Genomic DNA, 17628 nt, shown 5'->3' with positions numbered 1-17628 from the left:
GTGCTGATTGAGGAACGCGATGGCGGCCATTTGCCGTTTTCTGAGAACGTGTTGTTCACGGTACCATGTTTCGCTTTGAGAGCGCAAGACAAATACTATTTAGTCGAACATTTCACAACATGACTTCAGACAGTTCGATGGCCATTCTTTCGCACCATAGCACGCTTCTGAAAAGCGCGTAGCTGACGCACGCTACCCGACGGCCCGAATTCGCTAAACGATTAGTACTGGCTACGAAGACATACATTGTTTGCTTGAACGGGGAAGAAAGTATAAAAATAAGCGCAAGTAAACATTTTCGGCAGAACGCTTCGGCATTTGGGTTCGTAATGAACGATGTTCCAGTTGGGTGGTGTTGACCGTGACACTGCTGAACCCATGCTGCTAGCGCTTGGTTGATCTCGTAAGCAGGCAGAAAAAGTAAGTGACATATGACCGTTGCTGGGCGACTCTATGGTCGCAAATAAAATTAGTCCTCTGAGGTAAAAAAAATTGCTGTTTCAACCGAAGAACGATGATTTACGCAAAGAAGAAAAGTGTGAAATGCGAGAAAACAAATATTTCTGGGAACCTTAAAAGCTTCAGCACGCTATGTACGGCGCCTAACCCATCACGGTGATATACCACTGTGCGGCCCGTGATGCGACTGTGTCAGTCAAAGTTATCGCTCTCAGATTGGGCGTTGAAAGTTGTTATTCAATTTGCAATGATTTCATTCAGAAAGTTTAGGATGAAAGCGATATGCTATGAATTAAACGTTTTGCAACTGTTTTTTCTTTCTTCGCTACAATGGTTGAAAAGCATTCTGAAGGAAGAAGTCAATGAAAGCGGGCACGTCAGTTCAGAAAAGCTTTGGCCTAATAGCAACAGTCATTCATAGGAAACATCATGGTGAGAGCTAACATTCTCCTAGAATGGCCATCGTGTTAGTAAGTAGATAGGTCGGCGAGTTTTTCGGCGGTTGCAGACCGATGGTCTACGGGACGGCTTTATGCTCCCCCATAGTAGAGCATCCATGATACTCTATATCGTTACCCACTTTTTCTAAACACGCACAAAAAATGAATTAGTATGAAGGAGGGCCAGGCGTGGGTGCACCTTACCAAAATAATCGAGATGCGCTTAAAGTAGTGACCACTTTATTCTGACGGGTGCAATCTCAAGAAGGTCGTTCGTTCTCTGGTGCCCATTAATCGATATCGCCGCTCGTGACACTACGATGGTCGATGGTTTCTGTGAAATCAGTTTCGCTGAAGGCAGTAGTCAGTAGAATTTTCACTGAAGCAATAATATTTACACCTACTCAATCGAGGCAGACAGAGATGCACTAAATAAGAGCGGAAGGAATCTCGAATGTAACTTGTACAGTTTGTACATGCCGCACGTAGGAAGTGCACAACAAGAATGAAAGCAGGTCATTCCAGGAATACCGCTTCATCGTATTGAGCGCGACGATTCGGGAACCCAAATATACTAAGGGCGGTTACTGAGATTGATGTATCGTATATTTAACATCGCTCAGGGTTTTAAATAGGAATGTGGGCGAGTCCACGAAAGCATGCATGAACACATTGCGGTGAATAGCGCATGTCAGACCGCTCAATTGACGTAAAGGTGGATGATTATTGCGTACACCTGTTGTTGAGAGCGTTCGTAGGCAACCAAGGCACAGAGGAAAGGGCCGCCCGGCATTCTCGGAAAGAAAGGAATAGATATTCCGTCAGGTTTGAGTATCCAACCCGTTATCATAGTCTTTCTAGAGCGGTTAGCGACTAATCAGCGTTAGTTTTCTTTTTACTTCGTATTAGTATTGCGCAGACGACAATATCGTTGCATTGTCATGGCTCGCTAAGCGAATATTTAGCGTAAAGTATAGCAATTGAGAGCTTACTATTTGGAGTTTGCAATTTGGAGCCCACAGAGAGAGCCAGTTCCACCAGGCTCATAGAAACGAAGAAGGCTTATACAATCAACGTCAAATAAAACGCGCGATGCGGCCAGCATTAGCTGTTATGATTAATAAGCACTCAGGCCGCCCACATTGTAACCATGTCACCTTATACTAGAACAAAAGTGACCAGAAAAAAAAAACGCACTATAGGGCGACTGTGTGCAGTGCTGATGTGCGCGTCTGCCAGTAGTGACAACTGGATAGTATGCTTGTCGCTATTCGCTTTTTATCTGACACTGATAAGTACGAAAACACACCTCGTAAGTTTTTTGGTTTCAAGCTGCCATGTTCCTCGCGTATAATCGCTCTCGACTATAGTTTCAATCCGCGTTTTCCCTTTTTCTGCGCTGCCCCATGGAGTTTTGATAGTGGTTGGTAGGGGCCGGGAGAACTAGCGTTGCTAGAACGTGGTCCTCAGAGACCAGGAGTTGTTTCGCGACTTTTCCGCAAGAGAAGGGTGCATGCGCATCGGCATCGTGGAAAATGCGGATTGTGGTTGCACTTCATAGCGCCTCATTTCCGGCACTGACACGGACCTTAGTGAGAAGGGATTCAATAAGATAGAATATTGGTTTCAACACTAACGTAAACAGTGACCCTCTTCGACGTTCTAGTTATTAGGCCTCTATTTATAATATCCCATCTATTGACACGTGCACATGACTATTTTTAACGTGTCACTGCAGTTCCTTTTCTTTTTTTGCAGTCGCCCATTTAAAGTCTGATCCCGGAAAATAATCGTTGTATAATTTTATTCAGAGATATACACAGTATAAAATGAAGAATGAATCATCACAGAATGAATGAATTACAGAATGAAGTTATTCAAGAAGTCATCTTACACGAATGAATCCCCTCGATTACCGAGAAAGTGCCGCATGTTTTTTTTTCAACACCTTTTGATAAGCCAGGAAGTTGTTGCTTGCCTAAGCCACAGTTTTGATATTATCACCCATTACTGCTTGCAAATCGTTTTTGTGACTAATAAAAAAAAAGCGAGAACCACTAGCGGGGATTTCGGCAGCGGCCGAGCCGGTGCCACTCCGCGAGCAACCCGCTGCGAATGCTTTCGAAGATCAATTGTTCCGAGCTCATGGCGTATTGATTGGCCCCTCGACTTCCCCTCGATACGGCGTGTTGACGTCTGAAACGCGCGGTCTCATTGTGTGGCGCGTCGGGACGTCGGATGTGAGCCGCGCGTCTTTGAGCGAAAAGGACCAAGCCTCCAAACGAACCATTCACAGCGCCGCCGCCGCCACTGTCAGTGGTGGGATACAGTATGTCGCGGTGCGGCCGCTCAGGATACTCTGTTACTTTCGCCTTGCGCCCGTATTGAGAACGCGGGAGTCATTAATTGGGAACATTTCCGCCCAGTTGTTCGAAGAAAAAGTGTAATACAAAAAGGCTTCATTGACCTGAGGATTCGTTTTGTCATTTGTCAACACTTTGGTACAAGTATGCGAAGTGCCCTCTACTACGTTGTTTGTCGTAATCATATCGTGGTTTTAGGAAGTTAAACCCCACATATCAAGTATGTGAAATGTTGATCAGATAGATAGATAGATAGATAGATAGATAGATAGATAGATAGATAGATAGATAGATAGATGCCTTATGCGTAAGGAAGGACACAAGATGGTACTAAGAACAAGAGGTTCGTCCTGTCATACAAGTGTTGCGTCTTTTTTAGAAGACAGTGTTCAAGCAAAGAAAATAAAAAAACCTAAACAAAAGGAAAAGCACCCCGCAAAAGCATGCTGCCCCGCTGGAATTGTCTAGTGGCTAAGGTACTCGGCTGCTGACCCACAGGTCGCGGGAATGAGTCCCAGCTAATTCACGAGATCTTCATTATGGCGAATATCACAAAGAGAGAAAGAGGTGGTGAGGTCCATAGCTAGTGCTGCTATCGAGCTGCATGAGGTTTCATCGAAGAGAGTTATCTTCATCCCGCGAGGCCGGCTGCGGCGGCTGCCTTTTAGATGGAGGCGAATATGTTGTAGGCCCGTGTGCTCAGATTTGGGTGCACGGTAAAGAGACCCTGGTGGTCGGAATTTCCGGAGCCCTCCACTAGGCGTCTCCCATAATCATATGGTGGTTTTTAACACGTTAAACCCTACGTGTCAATAATCAATGCAAAAGCATGCTATTAAAGGGTGACGAAATTTCGTAAGATCATTCAAACACGCGATCTTTCGTCCATATATTATGTTCTTTATATCTTTATTATTTATTTATTTCTCGTGCGAATACGCGACACACGTTACTTAGAAACATTACTTGATAGCGTCTTTTCGTTGCTCAGCCAGAAGCATCTTTAAACCTATTGCATTCACCCGTATTTTAGAGGTATTTTAGAAAGTTAATGCGATGACGAAGGCTTGAATGTCTCAAATATGCTATTGCTTGAATTGTGCACATTTCTGTTTACATCACAATAAAGTAGTTTCAACCTTGACCTACGGTGTGGTTTTCGTCTTAGTATTTAGTAACCAAAACATCTTATAGAACGTGTGTCTCTGACGTTCAAGGTCACGTCAAAACGAAACAGATTGTGTCTTCAACAAATCTGGCAGATCTCACGTACCTTAGAAATCGGCGTTATGCGAAGCATGCGGAGGAACGGTGACCGTGTTGTAGTTTCTTTTTATTTAGCAAATGGTCACGAAATGTGGCTACATATATGTGTAAATATTGCGCGCACAGACACATGCTGAAGAACTGTAAATGTTTATATAACCAGTTGTTTGTACTTGCGCAACGATGCCAACAGGAACACGAGTATTAGCAACACCAGAAGCGATAAGGTGATATAAAGTTCTGGTACTCGCGAGGATGGACACTGCTACACACACAGACTTCAGCGCAAGGAGCCCAACTACAATGGACGTTAACCCGACGTCACGGCTGTATAAAAAAGTACACGTGAAAGATTTATAAAATCAGGTAGCCAGCATTGCAACCCCAATGGACATTCCACGAACATTAGGGTCTATTTGAAAAGCAGTTCCGAGGCCTGGCATGGCTGTGTGGTAGAATGCTTAATTGCCACGCAGAACGCATGAGTTCTATTCGTTCTGGGACCCTGACAATAATTACTTGCATTCGTCGGGTCAACACTGTCGATGTCGGCTTTTCCTAACGCTCATAAAATTGCCCATGTGTGTTTTTGTGGTTCCTGGGTAGATGCTAAGTATCAATCACCTGTGGCACATACCCGTCCGTGGGTATGTGCCACTGTCTGGCGGGAAGTGTTTGAAGAGGTATGTGACGGGATGTTTTCGCAACTTTTACGGCATTGTTCATGTACGTAGTGTCTAGAAATATGCAATAAAGCAAAAAAGGATGGTGACATTATTCATGTGTTGACCAGCATGTCGAATTTATCGTACCATCTTAACCTTCCAACTAATTTTGGTTCACGCCAAGTTAAGGGGGTGATCACGAGAGCACCGAGACGCAAGCGTCCTTATAGCTAGGTAGGTGAATATATAGATACGTAGATAGACTCTGAAAGTGTTTACAATACGCAAAAGAATTGATTGATAAGTGGGGCTTAACGTCCCAAAACCACCATATGATTAAGAGAGACGCCGTTGTGGAGGACTCCGGAAATTTCGACCACCTGAGGTACTTTAACGTGCACCCAAATATGAGCACACGGGCCTACAACATTTCCGCCCCCATTGGAACTACGCAAAAGAATGCTTCGCATTCAATATTGGTTTTGTTGTAGATGAATATCGGCGACAGCTTTGATTACCTCAAACGCGTGTAGAGAACGCCATTCGTTGTTTTTGGGAAAAGCATTGCATTGGAGTATCAGTATTTACTGACTGTGAGTAACCGAATGGTTTGGACGGAAAGCCCAGTTAAGCTCTGAGGGCATCGGAGGTGTTTAAAGAATAGACCAAGAAAGACACCGTGGTTATCTTTCTGCTGCTACTGTAAGACCATTGTATCGTGTTATCTGGGTGATGGTGCCAGTCACTTGAAACAAGTGTTGGGGTAATGTGATAGGGTGGAGTTGGTGAAAGCGATCGCTTCTCTACAAGCTTTCCTCTCGAGGCGCCGTTGCGAAACGGACTCGTTAGCCCAGTAAAGGGCCGGTGTCGCCCATAAGTTATGATTATGACTGTCTAAACACACAGGATTAGATGGCGGGCAGTTACGGTGGCAGGAACTTGGTTTCGTCTTAATTCTCGCGTTTAATCTGCCATATTTACGACACTTGTTAGCGGTTCGCCGCGACATGGTTACGTTGCCTATGTTATCCGCGCGAAAAACAACAAACTTTTTGAATGTTAGCATGCTAATCTTTCTGGCCAGTTTAACACACTACCTTTCTTTTTATCTTCTTTTCCTTGATTCTTAGTTCTGGAGACATCATATTTGCGTTTATTTAAACCTCATTGATGGTTTCTTGATGGTTGCTATCCACTGACCTTCTATTGTGGTTGCATATCATTGTTTCCGAAGTCACAATCAATATTTGAACTTCTTAATTGCATACGCGTTCAGAATGGCTTGTATGTAATATATTTAGGGCTCTACATTCTGGCACCTAAATATTGATTAAAAGGGTAAGATTGTTTTTGGTCATTTTGGTATAGTTTACGACGATAATACTGCTAAGCATTTCTGTCTTAACTAAGGCATTAAAGATCAATTGAGCCTTCGATGAAGGGAACGGTTAGTTGCAGCCAGGTAAACGCTAAATAAGTCTCGAAAGAATAGGCTGTGGTCAACAATGAGACTTCACAGAAATACGACGCAGCATTGCCAGAAAGATGGACAGAAAGTGCAATGAAAAGGCAGTGAGCTTGAAGAGGGGAAATATCCGTTGACTATACCCCGTATTTGGAAAGGGGTGTATAAGAATCATGATGGAGGGAGCTGTACTAAGATAGCACAAAGTCATTGTGACCATAAATCTATAGTCATTTGGACTATGAATCTGATTCACACTTGTGAAACGACAATCACTCCTCTACGATTTACGTGCACAAAATGCCGGAAAGGTGTTAAATTGAGTTTGTCTCTCGTGTTCTAAACGCTTTAAAGAAAAGATATTCCATATTTTCTGGAACACTGATATTTTTATTGAGATTAAATACAGGAAAGCAGATTAAGATGTTCACTCACCAACGAACCTCCGAAGGTCAAATCTATTACATGCTCACATTTGATCTCAGGTCATTTTCTCGCCATGAAACCAACATATCCCCATATTATCCCTCTAATTGGGATAGGCCACATCTGCTGACTTCATTAACTATGGAGGTTGAACCTTCTACATATTATTTATAGTATGATAATGTACATCTCAAGTTTATTTTTGTCTTTGATATCTCTGTTTTGGCGCCTTGCAGAAATATTGTGTCTTGAATCTGCTTACGTGACTGTCTTCAGTTTTTCCCAGCTGAGAGCCGAACAAATTGAATTGGTTATATTTAAGCGAGTGTCTGCATCAGTGCTTAAAACCTCAAATTACGGAGACACATAAAGTGAAATGAAGTGGAGATGGCGGTGTGGGAGAGGGGATTCATAAGTCTGCATGAAAATAGACCAGAGACGTGAGCCATAGCATGAGTGTTCTTCTGAAGTCATTGTGTATTGTTTTATTTTACTTCCAATTACTATTGGCTGTCATGGCCGTAACAGGGTGGATATGGTAAATATTAACATCAAAGAAAATCACGTACGACGTATTATAGTAAAGACAGAACTAGAAAAATACATATTTCTCCAGAACAAAGAAAAATATTTTAAGAACGCTGTTTATAAAAACCTACATACATATATTGTGATGGTGGTATAGTGTACAATATGAAGTAACTACACGTTGTATTTTCGAACAACCTGGCAATGTACGCACAATACTATAGCAATATTCAATGTTCACGACATATTTTTAATGCACTCTTCAAAGCTTTCTATGCTCTTTGAATTCAGTACCGGTACTGACAACTGATTCCATGATTTTATCGTTCGTGAAAAAAAAAAGAAAACGTGTATACATCAAGATTGCATTTTAGAACCAGAAATACAAAATGATTGCATAATTTTGCTGGAGGGCCTGGGAACAAGATAAGGTTTGATTTGATTGATACTGTGGGGTTTAACGTTCCAAAACCACTATATAATTATGAGAGACGTGGTAGTGAAGAACTCCGGAAATTTCGACCACCTGGGGTTAAGATAAGGTTTAGTTTCAATATTGAGGTGTCTTTTTTGATAACAAAAGAAGAAATTTAACTCGACCAACTTTACGGCGTTGAGCCAGCGTAGGCAATTCAAGCAACCGAAGCATTTCAGAAACGGAGTCATTTCGAGAATAACGCGACAAGAGTAGCCTTGGGGCTTTTCTTTGTATTTTTTTTTCAATTCGATTTATTAACTCCGTCTGGACGGGATCCCATAACTAGAAAATGTTGAAAAATTGCTTTCTCGCGAAAGGATGAGCAAGCTTACGCTGCAAAGGTGACAAAACATAGAGTACTATCATTTCAATAGCAGTGCCATTCGGCAGTGCCATTCACGTAACTGCCCTGAAACATGGTGTTCCTCACACTAGCTAACTTATCTGCCTGCTATTTCATCTCGGTGCGAATATTCCTAATTATAATGAACATGGTACGTCGAGGAGCCGACAACATGTCAGTTTGCCCGAAGAAAGTGCATAAAATAACGAAAAAGCCGTTGGAAGATTAAAAAAACGACATGAGAAAGTTGATCTAAATATCAAAGCAAAAATAAAAAAAATCTGCATGTCAGCGATTGATAAGGAATAGATCAGTAAGCAATTGAAGTCGGATAATTGCTGTTTCAGTGTACATAACGCACACGCGCACAGAAGACGTGCACAATCTAATTACAGCACTAATTGAAGAAAATATAAGATAATTACGGGTAATGGAGATATACTTTCATAAAATCGACGGACTCCGCTACGTTCGGTCGTCGTCAGGTATATCGGCAATTATACGCACACACACAAAAAAATTCTTATATATTTCACGCTCGTGTTTACAAATTAAAATGGAAAACAGCGACGCGAATAGAACTAGAAAAATAGTGCCATCGTCTTCAATAAATGAAATACATGAAAGAACTTCACGCGTTGCGAAACAACCGCTGACGCACAAGGGCGTGTCCAAGCCGGCTTCACAACCCCTGGTGCGGCGAGAGCGTAGCGAGCGTCACAAGAAGAAAACAAAATCGGCTGTTCTGAAATGAATTTCTGAACACATCTGACGTCTTAGCTTTGCGTGTAGGCATTTTATTTGTTTCTTGAACAGTCGACACAACAGGCGTCTGGATACACGAGAGCTCGCCACAAGAAGGGCTTCTTTTTATTTTCTCATCGATGAGTAGACGAGTAACATTAGCGGGAAAGATATATTGGTCACTCGTAGATGTCACAGAATCTCCGAGAAAGATCAATACGCGCGTTAAGCAATTCTACATCGCTTCAGTAGTGATGCTACACGGGGAGCAGCGAGTAAGGTTATAGCTTATCGACTGGCCGTTTCTTTCACACATATAGGATGGCTGTCGATGTCATATGTGTCGACAATAAGTTAAAACCACTACGGCTAAAGCCATATCACTTTGTTGTAAACGTGAGTTGCCAACGAGCCAAACCATTATCGGATTAATAGTGTAATTTGCTTTGTAGTACGCTAAAAAATCCTCAGATTCGTATACGCATATGCACCAAAGCAATAAGACAATGCACAGAGACACAAATTATTTCGAAGATAAACACAGTGTAGGCGATCGTGACATTTTAATAGACAGACTACATCATATAAATATAAGCTCACGTAAACGTCTGCACGCACGGCCCTTCAAGAGTGCAAGTTGGGGTACTTTCTACGAAGTTTCGCTTTCCTGAACACCTCCCGACTACGGCCGCCCCAAATACGTCGAGACGCTCGGTGTAGATCAATGAAACAGCAGACACGTTTGACACTGTGACCTTTCCCTCGCTCACTCGGTCTCATCCAGGCATATGCTATCCTCGTAGGAAAAAGACTGGTCAGGACGTGTTGTAATTACGCAGCAGAAAACTCTCGAGATACTCTCTCGCTCGATCTGGCCACCAGCTATACTGTACTCATGTATGTACATGTTTGAAGGAGTCATCGGGCGAGTACCGATTCGTTAGCCACATGGAGTAGCGGAGACGTTCAACATCGCTGGCTCTAGGTACCCCGAAATGCAAGTTAGAGTGTCGGTGGGGACATTCAACGAAACGATTCACAGCCGTAAACACCACCGTTGCGATCCAAAACAAACCCGAGCTCCAACGATTATTGCTTGGTCGTACGAGCTGTGCGGCTGCTCGTAAACGCCCTCGAATTCCGACTGAACTGGGCGATGGTTTATTTCGTATCCATTCTTAAAACTTAAAGTCAGTGTCTGCAGTTATGGCCACGAGAAAGCAGCTGAGAATACCGGGACACCCGGGAAGGCACTGCGCATATCTGGACCACCGCTTAGGCCTAGTGTCGGCGCACGTCCCGTCCCAAAAGTGGGTCACCGGCATTGGCAGCGCTCTTCGCATGACCTGCTCTGCCCTTTGAGGGCACAGGAAAGAGCCGCCAACACCCGATTCTGTCCTAAAAGTGTAATTAGCGCTGGGACAAGGGCTACGGACGGGTGTTCTAACATGGGCGTCTCCCGTCGGCATATATGTACGGAACAACGCGGGTGCACGTAGCCGTCGCGCGAGGTAGGTGTGTATATGTGTGCTCTGGGCTGCGGAAGGAATGACGCTGCACTACGGTGCTTCTGCATGCGGTAACCGGCTCTGCCATCGCTTGCGCGTAGTCTTTCTAAGCATGTCCCATTCTCTCGTAGAGTGATGGAATGAACGCGAGGCTCGTGCAAGCGCTGTCCGGAACGGGGAACGATCGTGTGCCGTTGGCTTTAGGCCTAGTGGCGCCCTTGCCCCTTTGCCCCCTCCCCTCTGCCCCGCATCTCGTACAAGCCAGGTCGCGGGTGGGCCAAGTTCCGCAAAGAGTGCGGTGCCGTGGTGGCTGGTGCTGCGGGGGCGAGAAGGGGGTTTGTCCCAAGCGGGGCGACTCACCTTGGAGAAGTGTCTGCAGCTAGAAGCTCGTCTTGATTCCGGGCCGTGGGTGTTCCGAAGGGAAGCATCATAACGCGGCGGTGGGCGGCTCGCGCAGCTCGCAGGGCTGGCCCACTAGGCTGCTGCTGCTGCACACGCCGCCGGGGCGCGGGCGCATGTTCTTGGCCGCGGGTGCGCCTTCGCCGCAGCTGCTGCAGGCCTAGCGTGGAGGGCGGGCGCCCCTAGGCCGGCTCGCTCACGCGGTGACGCACGGGGGGCAACTTCCATTTACAGAGCATCGTCCCCGGGATGCCACCATTGGAGCGCGGACGGCGGCGGCGACACCGTTGCTGAAGAGGCTGCTGCGCCGGGGCTCCGTCGGCGACCCGCTGCTGGACCGCGCGGCAGCGCTATGCCACTCTACGGCCACACGAACCAGGATCCCCCACCCCCAAAGAAACAAGAACTGCGGCCGCTGTTCGTCGCCTACTTCCCGGGGGCGGCGCCGTTCCACGGTCGCATCCTCGGGGCCGGCGGTGGTATATTCCGTGCGGGTTTCCTTCTTGGTTTCGGCGACGGCCCGTTCTTGGGCGGTTCGTGACGCGAGCCCGCTGCTGCAGCTGCAGCCCTGCTTCGATCCAGGCCTGTCCTGCTGCCTGGGCGAGTCGCTGTTCCTTCAATCGGCGTCACTCCCCTCCCCGCGGGGCCGCTTGGACTCGCGCTAGCACCCCCTCTTTCCCTGGTACCTTCTCTTCCCCAAAGCTCACCCCCCTTCTTCGTGCCGCCGGCGCCATCTAGTGAACCGAGTGGGCACCGGAACTCCGACCGCTCTCGGCTTTTCTCGTTTGGGATGAGAAAGCCCGCGAGACAGCACTTTTTGGTGACATTGATTCTAGAAGGGGAAAGGGTGCGCAGGTTTTCGGGGGTTCTTTAGGGAGGTGCCGGAAGTACAGGAACTGCGCAGACGCGAAGGAAGTGGGGATTCGGGCGCCGGTTCAGCGCAAATGTGGGTCATACCTCGCCTCCTTTGTTTCGCCCTCGTCTTCGAGTGGTGCGCTGTCAAATGTATCGGGTATCAGGGATGCTTCATCTAGACACTTTCGGTAATCGCACCGGATTCACTCGCCACACATAAGTGTTATTCCGGCAGCCAATGAATACCACCGAACTGTGACGAACATATGCAAATATCAAATTCTTTATTCTTCTTTTCCCTTTTCTTATGTAGCTCACCAGCAAAGAACCATAATGCCTAAGGCAGCGGTAGACTAGCAATGAGTTCTCTTTAGGTGACCGCTTTAGTGGTGGCGGCAAAAGTTTGTAACCTTGAATTGACCGCTGGGTATCAATATATATTCAAACTTTGTTTAATAAAATATCACTTCTTTGTTTCGATACTTACTGCAATAGCAAAGCGGATTCTTTTCCTTAATAGAGCGAGCTTCCGAAGAATTGCGTAAATAAAGCATCGATTTCACTCGCTCTAAACTTCAGCGCTGTGCGAAATTCTGAGAAGTTTTCAATTACTAAAGTACATTTTTAAAATTAATTTATTGCAATATCGTAACCTGTGTGCGAGGTTTCCTGAGGATAACAGTCAAACTCTAGCTTACAAGTAATGCGTACCAATTGTGGACATATTTTCAGTGACCGGGTTCGTGTATGCAACAGCAGCATGATAATCAGGTAACTTTTGCATAATCAGGTCTTTACTGCACAGGGGTGACATTACGTAGTATGAGATCCCCACCAAGACTATCTTATAAATAAAATAGAAAAACTTCAGAATCAAGTGGCAAGGTTTGTTTTAACTAATTATAGCCCTTACGCAAGCATTTCACAAAAGAAGACCACTTTGGGATGGAATGTGCTACGCGTACGTGGACAGAAATTGCGACTTAAACTGTTGCATTAGATATATCACTCTAATACAGGAATCAATCACCATAGGTACCTTGTTCAACTCTCCTACACATCGACTCTCTGTGATAGTAGTAAAAATATATCTACCTACGAATGCAGATCTAACACTTTTTTGTACTCATTCTTTCGAAAAACAATAAGAGAGTGGAACAGCTTAACTGACGACTTAGTTAATATAACAAATAATGATTTATTTTTCTCTATGCTGTGAAGTTCTTCTCGCATTATGTATGTACTGTGTGTATGAAAATATATTTCGTGATCTATTATTATGTTCTGAAAAATGTGACGGTGTTTTTTCGTATGTGTGTTTATGTATTTTGCTACGCATTCTTTTGTACTGATTGTTTTGCCCCCCCCCCCCGTAATGCCTAAATGGCGATGTAAGTACTCTGTAAATAAATAGAATACATAAACCCATTGAAAGTCACGTACAATGGGTAGGTAGGTGTCAAATATCAGACGGCACAGTGAAGAAGCCATAAGCTATTGTAATCTTACGATTGCCTTTGCATTGCTCGTGTCATCATAGTCCTATATCTGGCTCAGCCAAATGTTTGAAAAAAAAAAGCACATTTCTCGAAAAGGAAAACGTCTTTTTTTTTTTTTGGATCTGGATTTGAAAAGTACTAGCACTGTTATTCTGACTGCAGAGATGGAGTTTCACGCCCACTACCCTATAAACCTTTAACGCACCGACTGGGCAAAGGGCCGTATAGTTGTAATCTTCTGAAAGAAAGGCACCGAAAGTGGCTTTACCACCTGTCGGTGGTAGACGCGCCAAATAATTCTGGACCTTTTCTCAGGACTGACTCCTTTTGACAACTCAATTGCGTATTTCGGCTGTTTTTCACAGAAGTTTATATAAATGTGTTGATGATTTCACAGTACGCCTAGATAAAGGTGCTATAGATATCCTCGTGAGGCAGTAACTCTTACTCTGGTTTTACTGGACGGAACAGAAAGTTACTACGTGTCCATTTGGGCTGACATTTTCTTGTAAGGACGCGTATTTTCAAATATTGATTGCGAAATAAATAAAGGCAAAAAAGAAAAAATAGCGTAGCGTGCATCTAGAGGTACATTGGTAAAGATACAGCGGAGCTGATCAGCACTTGGGCAGTCCTGGCTGTTGCAACGTTTTGAAAGTGTTGTGTTTCTTTATAGCTCTAGCTGTTTCTTCGTCGGTCGTCTCTCTGTTTTCGTGTATGTAAAGTGCATGTATTTCTCTCTTTCTTTTCCTCGCCTTACTGTCTTTATCTATTGTTCCTTTTTTTCTCTCCCCCTTTCCTTGATTCTCTTTTCCTCTGGTCTCGTTCCCTCAATTTGCATCTTTCTCAAAAGTTATGCATTTCCCTCTTCACTCCTGCTAGCCTCCACTTACGTCCTCCTCACTCCTCTTTCTTATCTTTTGGCTATACCATGCTACACTACACTATAGAAGGCTCTGCTAGCGTTCTTGGATGGCCGAGTGGTTAGGACGCTAGCCTTTGAGATCCTGGGTGCGCAGGTTCAAATTTCGTCTCGCTAAATAAGTTTTCCTCGTCGAATGTTTTGACCCTACCTATGGTTATTTCTTTTTTTTCTTTATTTAAGTATGCACTTGTCTCGCGCATCAGAACATCTGCGCGGGAGAAATCGGCGCAGGTGACCTGCGAGAGAAACATAATAGCAAGAAGACGACAAGGACAGCACGTGTTGTTCCACGATGATGACAGCATTATGTTGCGGACAAACAGATCGCTCCCGTATAGTTCACTATATGCCCAGCGTTAAAAAGCTCCGCTGTTTAAAACAAAAATTGATACATCTTTTATGGTCGTGATATGGTTTATGGTCGTGATATGAAAAAGTATGGTCGTGATATGACCATACTTTTTTCGTTGGACTCGTCTGACCAGATGGGAAGGGAAACTAACGCTGTCTTGCTGTCTATTCAATGCTGGTAAATTACTAATCTATTAAAAATAAACGCAAACAAGTCTAAAGCTATACTGTTTCGACCCCGAAATAAACAAATCATTGTTCCGCAGTATGTTAAATTTGGTTCTGACTCAATAGAAATCGTGGAATGCCTGAAGGTATTAGGAGTGCACTTCAGTAGTCACCTTACTTGGGATGACCACGTTAATTTTGTAATGATAAAATTGTCTCGCATTGCAGGAATTCTTAGCAAACACCGCCACTTAATTCCACTTAAAGTTAAGTTACTGCTTTATAAATCTTTGTTTGAATCTTATCTAAATTACGCTCACCTAGTTTGGGAACTACTACGCTTGCTAATAAAAATAGACTCAATTTACTGCAAAAAAATCCTTGCGTTCCATTTGGAATTTGAGCTTCTCGGCCCACACTGGTCATTTATTTCAGAAATACTGCATTACCAAAATTTTTGATCTTTATAATGTAAGATTAGCTCTTAGCTTCAAGAAAGAACTAGCGAAAAATTGCAAAAATTTATCTGAGCTGGCCTGCCTTTGCCCGAATGCGCCTGTATACACTTGCAGAAACACTGAACGATGGCACGTGCCCACCTTTCGTACATCATACGGTCTGCAAACATTATCTAATACTTTGCCGCGCTTACTGAACAAACTGGAAGCAAGAAACATAGATATGACGCGTACTTCCAAAAAGGAAGTGCGTAGATTGATAGCGTCATCCTGGTAAGGTTTCTTTTTTTTTTTACGTCGCCCATTTCGTTATCGCCAAGTGTCTATCGATTCTGCCTTGCGGACCTTCGTTACAGACCTTCTTTTTACTCCTTCTCTTTGCTACTCAAATTTTTCGCGCTTTCAACAACAAACATTACTTTTTTTCCTGTGTGTACCGTTTTAATGCATTATGCATCCAATTTTTCGGGCCTTCAATTACTAGCCGTTGGTTTTCCTATGTGTAACACTTTAGTGCATATGCATCTCAGTGTGGGTGATACCCTGATTGGTGTAACCATTTTTTTGAAGCGCTTATTCCTGTTCTGTTGTGTGCAGTAGCTCATATGTATACTTTTTATTATCAGTCTTTCTTTTACCGGTGCATCTTTTTTGGTAAATTGACACTATTTGCACTTTTGTATGTTTCAGTGTTGCCTCGTCGTTTCTCTTTTTCTCGTTTGTAGCGTTCCCATGTTTTTCGAATACAATATCGTTTCTTTGTTTAGTTGTTAGCGTGCATATATTTTTTACTTGCATATTTTTGTTATCGCAATAGAATTGCGATACTTTGGTGTGTTGTGTCTATTACTGTAAATTTCTACAGCATGCATATCTGCCGTCTGCTGCTGACGTTTGAATTGGGCTGACGGGCCTGTCAAGCTGCTTGTATGCAGCTTTTGTCGTCAGCCTTTCAATGTATTCACGATAAATAAATAAAGAATACCTCACCTAAAAAAAAGTCAAAGCAATTGTAACATGATTCTTGTGTGAATGCTCATAATAATACAGTGAAAGGCTCGTTTTATTAAAAGGCCTAAGGCACTTAAATGAGGGGCATTTTTTTTTTACAACGAAAGCTGTTATGAGATCACAACCTGGACCTTCTCGTGCAGCGCCGCAGTTGTCCGCCGGCACCACCGCCGCTGCCACCGCCACTGCCGGTGTCCGTAATCACATCAGGCGAAATTAGCAAAAAAAAAAAACCTCATACCATTACACAGTGGGGATCTAACCCGGGTCCACCAGCCCAGTATTCTACCACTGAGCAACCCCGGTGCTTTGGACTTGTTGGCGAACTTGCCTTAGGCAGGCTTGATGCCGGGAAAGCAATCGCGTTAATCCGACTTATAAAGCGTTTTAAAACAGTGAAGGAACAAGCAGTCGTCGCACAATGTGAATAGTGTAACAAGGGGGTTTGTTCAAAGTTCCAACCCATTACAAAAGCTTGTCCCTGTTCAGCCATTAACTGTGTCGCATGCCCATGTCATGCATAATTCCTAATCGTCGTCAGCCACTGCATGAACAATTGGCACAAAATTCATCGCAATAGTTTAGCGGATGTTACGCTTTTCATAAGGATGACAAAAAATAAAATAGTGTATTCCGGCCAATTACACTGAAATTTTTATTATTAATGCCGTAGTGGACATCAAGCAAGCGTTCTTGCAGCAGTTACACAATGAGTGTTTGGAAAAAGGCCCTGAAAGGCCGATCTTCTAGCTTTCGCTGTGACTGTGCTGAGTCTTTCCTCCGATGGCGTATGTAGCCTCCGGTGGCACATACCCGAAAGAGCGGCCCTTAGAATGTCCGCTGGATAGCAGCACTTGTATATGATGAATACATGATGAAAAGATGTGCGATTGCTGTACTTGGAGTGTTCACTAGATAGATGGATGGACGGATGGACATACAGATAGATGGAAGGACTGACAGATGCACAGACAGACAGAGGGGCGGACGCACGGACGGACGGATGAACGCATGGAGGGATGCATGGATGCAAGCATGGAGAGACGCATGGACGGACGGATGGGCCGACGGTCACACGGATGGACGGACACACGTGCGGACGCACGGACGGGCGCATGAACGGATGGAAGCAAGAACGAATGGGTGGACGAAAGCACGGACGGACTGACGAACGCTTCGCCCCACCAATCATCATTCACTCCATGGATATGCTGGGATTTTTCCACTTCCAGGTAAGCGTTGTGAAAAATTATCATGGCGTATTCACGAAGTGAATG

At 44.3% G+C, this 17628-nt stretch overlaps 1 protein-coding gene across 1 annotated transcript in view; it reads right to left on the bottom strand.

The window, feature by feature from the left end:
* Positions 1–11169, bottom strand: part of para (sodium voltage-gated channel paralytic) — a 225265-nt gene extending 214096 nt beyond the window's left edge. The window contains exon 1 of the mRNA XM_075891653.1: positions 11046–11169. The gene's annotated coding sequence lies outside the window, so the exon portion shown is untranslated. The remainder of the gene's footprint in view (positions 1–11045) is intronic.
* Between the last annotated feature and the right edge of the window lie 6459 nt (positions 11170–17628).

Source organism: Rhipicephalus microplus, chromosome 1 (genome assembly GCF_043290135.1).
Source record: "Rhipicephalus microplus isolate Deutch F79 chromosome 1, USDA_Rmic, whole genome shotgun sequence".
Lineage (NCBI taxonomy): Eukaryota > Metazoa > Arthropoda > Arachnida > Ixodida > Ixodidae > Rhipicephalus > Rhipicephalus microplus.
The sequence above is the reverse complement of the archived record's forward strand: the minus strand, read 5'-3'. Positions and strand labels throughout refer to the sequence as shown.